The sequence below is a fragment of the Myotis davidii genome, unplaced genomic scaffold (assembly GCF_000327345.1).
Source record: "Myotis davidii unplaced genomic scaffold, ASM32734v1 scaffold443, whole genome shotgun sequence".
NCBI classification, from domain to species: domain Eukaryota; kingdom Metazoa; phylum Chordata; class Mammalia; order Chiroptera; family Vespertilionidae; genus Myotis; species Myotis davidii.
This window is the reverse complement of record NW_006294062.1, coordinates 322,305-329,807: the sequence shown is the minus strand read 5'-3', so window position 1 is coordinate 329,807 and position 7,503 is coordinate 322,305.

The window sequence follows — 7,503 nt, the reverse complement described above, 5'->3', positions numbered from 1 at the left end:
ACATCCGCTCAACAACCCGCAGCTCCACGCACTGCCCACGCCCGGCCTCCGCCTCCTGTCAGTACAGTGGGAGCTGCCAGAGTTCCTCCTCGCAGACCTGCCAGAATGACTTGACGCGAGTGCTCGTGTGCGTGTGCGTGTGTGTGCGTGTGCATGTGCGTGTGCATGTGCACGTGTGCACGTGCGGGCGTGTGTGCTTGTGCGTGTGCATGTATGTGCGCGTGCACGTGCGTGTGTGCGCTTGCGCGTGCGTGTGTGTGCGCGTGCGTGTGTGTGCACGTGTGCATGCGCGTGTGCATGTGCGTGTGCGTGTGCACGTGCGGGTGTGTGTGCTTGTGCGCGTGCATGTATGTGTGTGTGCACGTGCGTGTGTGTGCGCATGTGTGCGTGTGCGCTTTGTGCGTGTGCATGTGTGTGCATGTGCATGTGTGCACGTGTGCGTGTGCATGTGCGTGTGCATGTGTGCACGTGTGCGTGTGCGTGTGTGTGCGTGTGCTTGTGCATGTGCGTGTGTGTGCATGTGCTTGTGCGGGTGCGTGTGCGCACACGGCTGAAGTCAAAGGGTGGCCTTACCCAGGAGAATCACACACACTACATTGGGGACATTTTTTACAACTTGCAGTTGTCCTCCCGTCACGACTTGGAGGAACCCCCGCTCCCGTCCCCTCTGCTCTCCTGCGGCCACACGGCCGAGTCCTGGCTGGAGCGGCATTCGGCAGGCTGGTCTGGATCCTCTCAAGTGGAGTGAGTCACCGCGTGACTTCCGAGCGCTTGGCCCTCTGGGGCCACCTTAGGTCCAACCATCCCCGTCCTCAGTGAGCCAGCGGGTGACCCGAGACTCGGGGCGAGGGATGGCTTCCCTGGTCCCCTGGTGCATTGTGGGTCAGCTACGTCGGGACCCCAGAACACAGGCCCAGGCTGTTGTGTTCCAGACCTGAGCTCAGGGAGGGCTGGGGGGTGCCCGCTCCCAGCCTGCACCTGGGCAGTGGGCATGGGCCCCATGGAGATCTGTGTGTGTGGCTGGTACCCTATAGGGGGCCAGGGCCCCAACGCCCCCTCCTCTCTTGCCCCAGGGAAGGAGTCTGGGGGAGAGTCTACACAAAGACATCAGACATCGGGCTGCTGAAGCAGGGACAGAAGGCAGCGGGTCACCCTGATTCTGGGCAGCATGCCCCCCCTTTCTCTCTGAGCTTGACTTGGAGCCCAGTGGAGGGATGGGCAGAGCTGGGCAGGAGCCTGGCGCAGTGCGGTGGGGGTGGGGTGGGGAGGGAAGCAGGCCTGAGCTTGTCCGGCTGAGGAGGGAACCCCCAGACACCCTGCGCTCTGGCTGCGGGACCAGGCCGACCCGGGAAAGGGTGGAGGAGGGGGGCCGGCCCGGCAGATTCTGGGCAGAAGCCCACCAAGTTTGCAGATGGGGCTGGTGGGGCGGGGAGACTGGGGGACCCCACTTGTAAACTGGGGCTGCTGGAACGGGACAGAAAAGGGCCAGGAGGCTGGGAGCCGCAAGGCCTGGGGAAGGCCAAAGAAGGCTCGCCCACCGAGGGGGCGGGAGGGGCAGGAGGCCAATCCAAGGAGTGTGTGTGCATGTCTGTGTGTGCATGTGTGCCTGTGTGTGTGCACATGCATGCATGCCTGTGTGTGTGCATGCGTGTGGTGTGCGTGTGTTCATGTGTTTTAGGGGAGATAACCAAGGTCCAGGTGCCCACTCACATAAACATCCTGCCCCCTCCCCCGGGCCTGGTTGTAGGGCTGGCCCCAGTCTGGGCAGGGCTCCCGAGGTCACTGTACGAAGACGGTGGCCACCGATTCCGTGTATGGCTTCCAGGGCTCTCCACAGAACAGGGATTAGGAACCAGAGGCCGGATTCTTGATTCCTGGGTCTGCTAGTTATCTGGCTATAGGAGCCTCAGTTTTCCTAAATGTAGAATGGGTCTAACAGCTTGGTGTGGAAAATACATAATATCTATCCATATATGTCCATATATGTCCATAGTGTGTCTAGAAGCGCTTTGTCCGGCAGAGGCGAGGGGGAAGAAGGAAACAAGATAGGGAGTGAGATGAGAGGCCAGGCAAAGGGCTGGCCGCCTGCTGCCCACACCCCCACCTGCCCGTGAGGCACACCCGCGGGCATCACTGACCAGCGGGAGCTCTCGGGTAAGGACAGGAGCCACCATCGCACACACGTGTACGCTAGTAATTGGCCCTCGTTCTAACTGCACTGAGTTTTAATACATTAGATCACAACATACCCATTGTTCTGTTCATTATTCTTTTTCTGGCTTTGCATGTTTCATGCGTATGAAGTTCTTGCTTACTCTGATATGGTAAAAAGGCACTCCTCCAATATTTTGTTTTAATTTAATCTAAATAGTTAACATTTTCTTTTCAAAATTACTTTATTTCCCGATAACATTTATAGAATTGTTTGCCTTTCCTCCACGGCTTTGATGTGCCATCTTGGACGCAATGACTTCTTGTTACTTGGAGAATGCGTTCTGCAGTCTGTATGACTTACACTTCTATTTCTCATTTTCTCTCACTTGCTTAGATTTTTGTGTGGAAAGACTTTCGACCTTGTTTTACTGGCCCCTCCTTGGGGGCCTCCGGTACTGTTGGCGGCTGCTTTGAAGGCGCTAGTTTTCTTTGGAAGCCACTGATGGTGCCGAGTGGGGCTGATCTGATGAGGACGGCTGTGTTTGCATGAACTCCGCCTTTGCCTTATCCCTGGAGGCCGTTTCATTTGCTCTAATGGGCCCCTCGGTGCCTCCCATCGCTGGCCATAGGCTGCGGGGCTGCCTGTCACAAGCACTGACTGGGGATCCTCTGAAGGACAGAGTGGTGGGGTCACCTTGGAAATGGAAATTGCGACCTGGGGTGGTGGCTGAAACCTTTTTTTTTTTTCATTTACTGTCAATAGGCATTCGAGTCGTTTCCACTTTGGGGTGATCACATAAAACTGCTGTGGACACCCCAGTGCCTGTCTTTTGTGAACGCCCCCAGCACACATTTCTGGGTCTACATTCCGGGGTACGATGCAGAGGTCAAAGGGTAAGCAGAGGTTTCGCTTTCACGGATCCTGCCAACAACTCCCGTATGTGCGCCAGCTACACGCCCACCAGCCGCGTGTGCGAGTTCCACTGGCCCCACCCCGGGGAACTGTCGGCCCTTTTCAATGAGAGCTATTCTGTCATCGGGGAAGTGAAAAACCACAATGAGACACCACCTCACACCTGTGAGAACGGCTGTTCCCCAAAAGACAACAAACAACAGGTGCTGGCGAGGATGGGGAGAAAAGGAGCCCTGTGCACTGCAGGGGGGAATGCGGATTGGCACAGCCGCTACGGACAACAGGGTGGAGGGGCCGGAGAAAACTAAGAACAGAAGTGCCATTCAACCCCGCGATTCCGCTTCTGGGTATCCATCCAAAGAAAGCAGAACCAACAATTCCCCGTATGTCCACTGCAGCATCGTTCACAGTAGCCAACACACGGAAGCGACCTGGGTGTCCCTCAGGACGGGTGGATAAAGACGTGGTGCAGACGCACAACGGAATATCACTCAGCCACAGAAAGGCCGAATCTTCCATTTGTGACGACACAGACGGCCCGAGAGGGTATTGTGCTAAGTGAAAGAAGTCAGACAGAGAGACAAATGCATAGGATTTCACTTACATCTGGGCTCAAACCCAAAACAAATGAACAAACAGAAAGAAACAAATGAACTCATAGATACAGAGAACAAACTGACGGTTGCCAGAGGGGAGGGGGTGGGGAGATGGACAGAAAAGGGGGAGGGGATTAAGGAGTACAAACTTCTAGTTAAAAATAACCCTGAGGAAGTAATGACCAGCATAAGGTGCAGTCAATCACACCGACACCGTTGTAACCGGCTGGTGATTAATAACAGCACAGGAGCAGAGGGGGGGCCAGCCATGATGGGCGTGGCATGTGGGCAGCTTCACCAGGAAGCTGCAGCTTTGCACCCTCCAGGGGTCCAGCCAAGGGGAGGCAGATGCGTGCCCAGTAAAGGCGGGGCGACACAGGGAAGGTGCGTGCTGCCCGTCACACCTGAGAACAAAGGCCACTGGCCAGCGTGCATGTGGCCACTGCAAGGGCCCGGCATTTGAGGTATTTCTTAATCCCCTGAACAAAGAACTTCGCTCTCTTGTGCCCTGGCTGCTCTTGGGACTCGGGGATGTGTGTGACCCTGGGCTGGTGGGGCTCCCGTGAGGCCGCCCACACCACACGGCCCACAGCCATGCCGACGCCACATGCAATAGACCGATGGGCTGCACCTAGCCCGGTGCTGAACGGGGCCCAGCCATTGTCACGTGACTAAAAATCAATTTTAAAAATTAACAAATGTGCCCGACAGGGTGGCACCCATGGCTTCTGTGAAGGGACCTCCTGCAGATACGTGGAAGCTTTTCGGCCTGGCATATCCTGATGGCCTGGACAGTTTCACGGGCGTTCTTGCAGTGAGCACGGAGATTTGAACCTCTGGACGTGCATGACGTTGTGGGGGTTCCTGGGTCAAGTGAAAAGCGAACCCTCTCAGAGGTCACCTCTGGCTGCTCTCGGGAAGAGCGATTTGCAGAAATGCTCAACATCAGCACCGCCCCTTCCCACACGCCTTCCCAGCACCCCCTGCGCCTCGTCTCCGCATCCTCCCAGGGGGCTGTGGGTGCACAGAAGTTCTCAGTGAGGCTCGATGATCAGTTCTCGCGGTTAGGACTCTGTGTGCTGCTTAAGAAGTCCTTGCCGATCTCGAGGCCATGGAGGTATTCTACTGTATTTTCTTCCAGAAGCTTCATGGATTTGATCATGTGAGTTTTGAGGCCAAAAAAAAAAATCATTGAATATCAGCAGTTTCATATGGTTCATTCTCATACCTCCCACATGTGGGCCTGTGGTTTCTTCACTTTTGTGTGTGGAGCGAGCGGGGGTTAAGGTTCCCTTCCCCGCAGTGGACGCCCGTGTTTCCCGCACATCGGAGAGGCCGCCTCTGCCCGCTGGACGCAGGGCGCTCTGCCCCGGCAGGTGGCTCTTCTTGGGGGCGTTTCCCAGGTCCTAGTCTGTTCCCGGATCAACGTATCTATTTCTATGCAGATGCCTCCTGGTCTCCGTGGCCACAGCCGAGGAAATCCCCCGCATCCGGTGGTGCAAGGGAGCCAAGGCTTGGGGGGCGGGGGGACTGCCTGCTTGAGAGCAGATGTTATCAACCCAGGACGCTCATCTACCCTCAGGAGCGGCTCCCACAAACGCCCGACACAGCCTTTGCCCTGGGCCAGCTGCGCAGACGCTCTGCAGGGCGTGCAGGAAATGGGTTTTGTTCAAGCTCCCAGATGGTCCTAATGTGCTCCCCGGGCTGAGATGCTGCGTGAGAGGCTGGGGAGCCCCCTTTTCAGAGGAGGAGCCTGAAGCTCACCAGCATCCTGTCTAGAGGCGTCCGATGGGTCTCGCGCTCTCTTCACCTGCAGGTGCTCTGCTGTGCTCCTCATGCCCTCACTGTTTACCTAGAGAACTCCTACTCACCCTTCAGAACCCAGATCGAGTGCCCGCCTGTGAGGCTGTCCCAAACCCTTCAGTGGGATAAGGCGCCTCTTGCATGTCCTTCTCTCCCAGAGACAGCTCTGCCTCCGCCTTTAGCAAACGCAGCCGTGTCTGCGAACTCCCCTGTGCGCCCAGCCACCTGGCTCTGGAGTCAGGACACGGCAATGTATCTATTTCTATGCAGATACACGGTCATTCACATGTCCCTCGGTCTCTCACCGCCCAGCATCGGGGAGAACCAAAGGCCAGGGTGAAACTGGACGCTCCTGTCACTCCTACACACGGCCAGGCTGCAGGCATGCCCGTGCCTCTCCCCTGGCGGCCACGGCCCTGTCCGTCAGCTGCCCGCAATGTCCCCGGACTGGAAAATCTCCTTTTCCCTCCAGCCCTCCAGGACGCCCGGCCCCATTCCACGGGCCCCGGGCCCTCCCAGCTACAGGTGGTCAGGCGGCCTTGGGTCGAGGCTGTGCCCCGATGGGCGCTGGGAGGGACTGGTCCTCCAACTACCTGCTCCCACTGTTCCCCCTGTGGGTTCCCCACGGTGGGCTCCCCTGGCTGAGGTGAGACTCGAGGACTCTTGGCCCTGATGGGCGGCGGCTCCAGCCCACCTGTGGCACCTTCCTCATGGCCCCCGGGCTCTGGGCCCTGTCTGCGCCCAGGCCTCCCCAGGGCAGCCTCTCCTGCTGGAAGCGACCCTCCCGCACAGCTGCCCTGGGAGTGTGCCTGCCACTGAGTGTGCCCGGGCCGGGCCGCGGGTGTGGCCCACAGACTCGCGGGCCTCACCCAGTCATTAGCAGGCAGGGTTTTCCCCTCCAAACCAGGGTGCAGGCCCAGATTCTGGGTCAGCGTCTGCTGGCTGGCTCTCAGCTGCCGCCACCTCGACTTGTCCTCTGTCAGGGGTGTCTGGCCACGTGCACACTCAGTGACAGGGGCCCGGCCACGGTGCCCCGGCCCAGGTGCATTCGGGACAGGCCTGCCTCCCTGGGGGAGGGAACCTGGCAGCTTGGCCTCCTGCGGGGCTCTCCCTGATGCTGGCAGCGCTGGGCCCTGGGACCCACCGCGGGTTGGTGGGTCTGTGAGCGCAGGCGGGTGCGGTGAGCCTCTCCTTTCTCTCCGGCGGCTTTCCCCGAGTCCATCAGAGACTGCGGGGCTGAGAGGAGGGCGGGGGCTCATGGCGTCCATCCCAGGATCGGGTGCTGGGAAGGTTCTCAGCCCCATCTCAGAGGGCCAAGGGCTCCGTTTTACTTCCAATCTTATAAAAATGGATTCTAAAGTAATACCTGTTCCTTCAAGATAACTCGGAAAACAGAAAGATTGGGGGGGGGGGGCGGCAACCATAGCCCCACTACTCCCTCCAGAACAACAAATACGCAATCAGAAACCAACTGGAAATTTTTGAGCTTCGATGTGAATTTTTTGTTGTTAATCCTCACCAGGGGATATTTTTCTAAAGATTTTTAGAGAGAGCGTAAGAGAGGGAAAGACAGAGAGAAACATCGATGTGAGAGAAACACATCGGCTGGTTGCCTCCCACACTCGCCCTGACCAGGGCCTGAGCTGGGGAGAAGCCTGCAACTGAGGTATGTGCCCTTGGCCTGAATCGAACCCAGGGCCCTTCGGTCTACAGTCTGATGCTCTATCCACTGAGCACACCAGCCAGGGCTGATGTGAATTTTTGATTCCTGTTACTCCTCACGAGACTTTGTATTTAATTGTCTACTCATCTCTTTTGTGTTCTCTTCCCCAGAAGATCCCCAGGTGAACTAAGGTAATTATTGGGAAATAAGAGTCATTGCAAAAAAAAAGGATGGACTTCATTAGGGAAGCCACCACCCAGCGGGCGCGGTCTGAATGCCACTCTGCCTGGGGAGTGAGGAGTCCCGGAGGCGAGGGCCACTGCTCCCAGCTCCATCCCTGCCCAGCCGCAGGCACGGCCTCCGTGGTCTGCTGC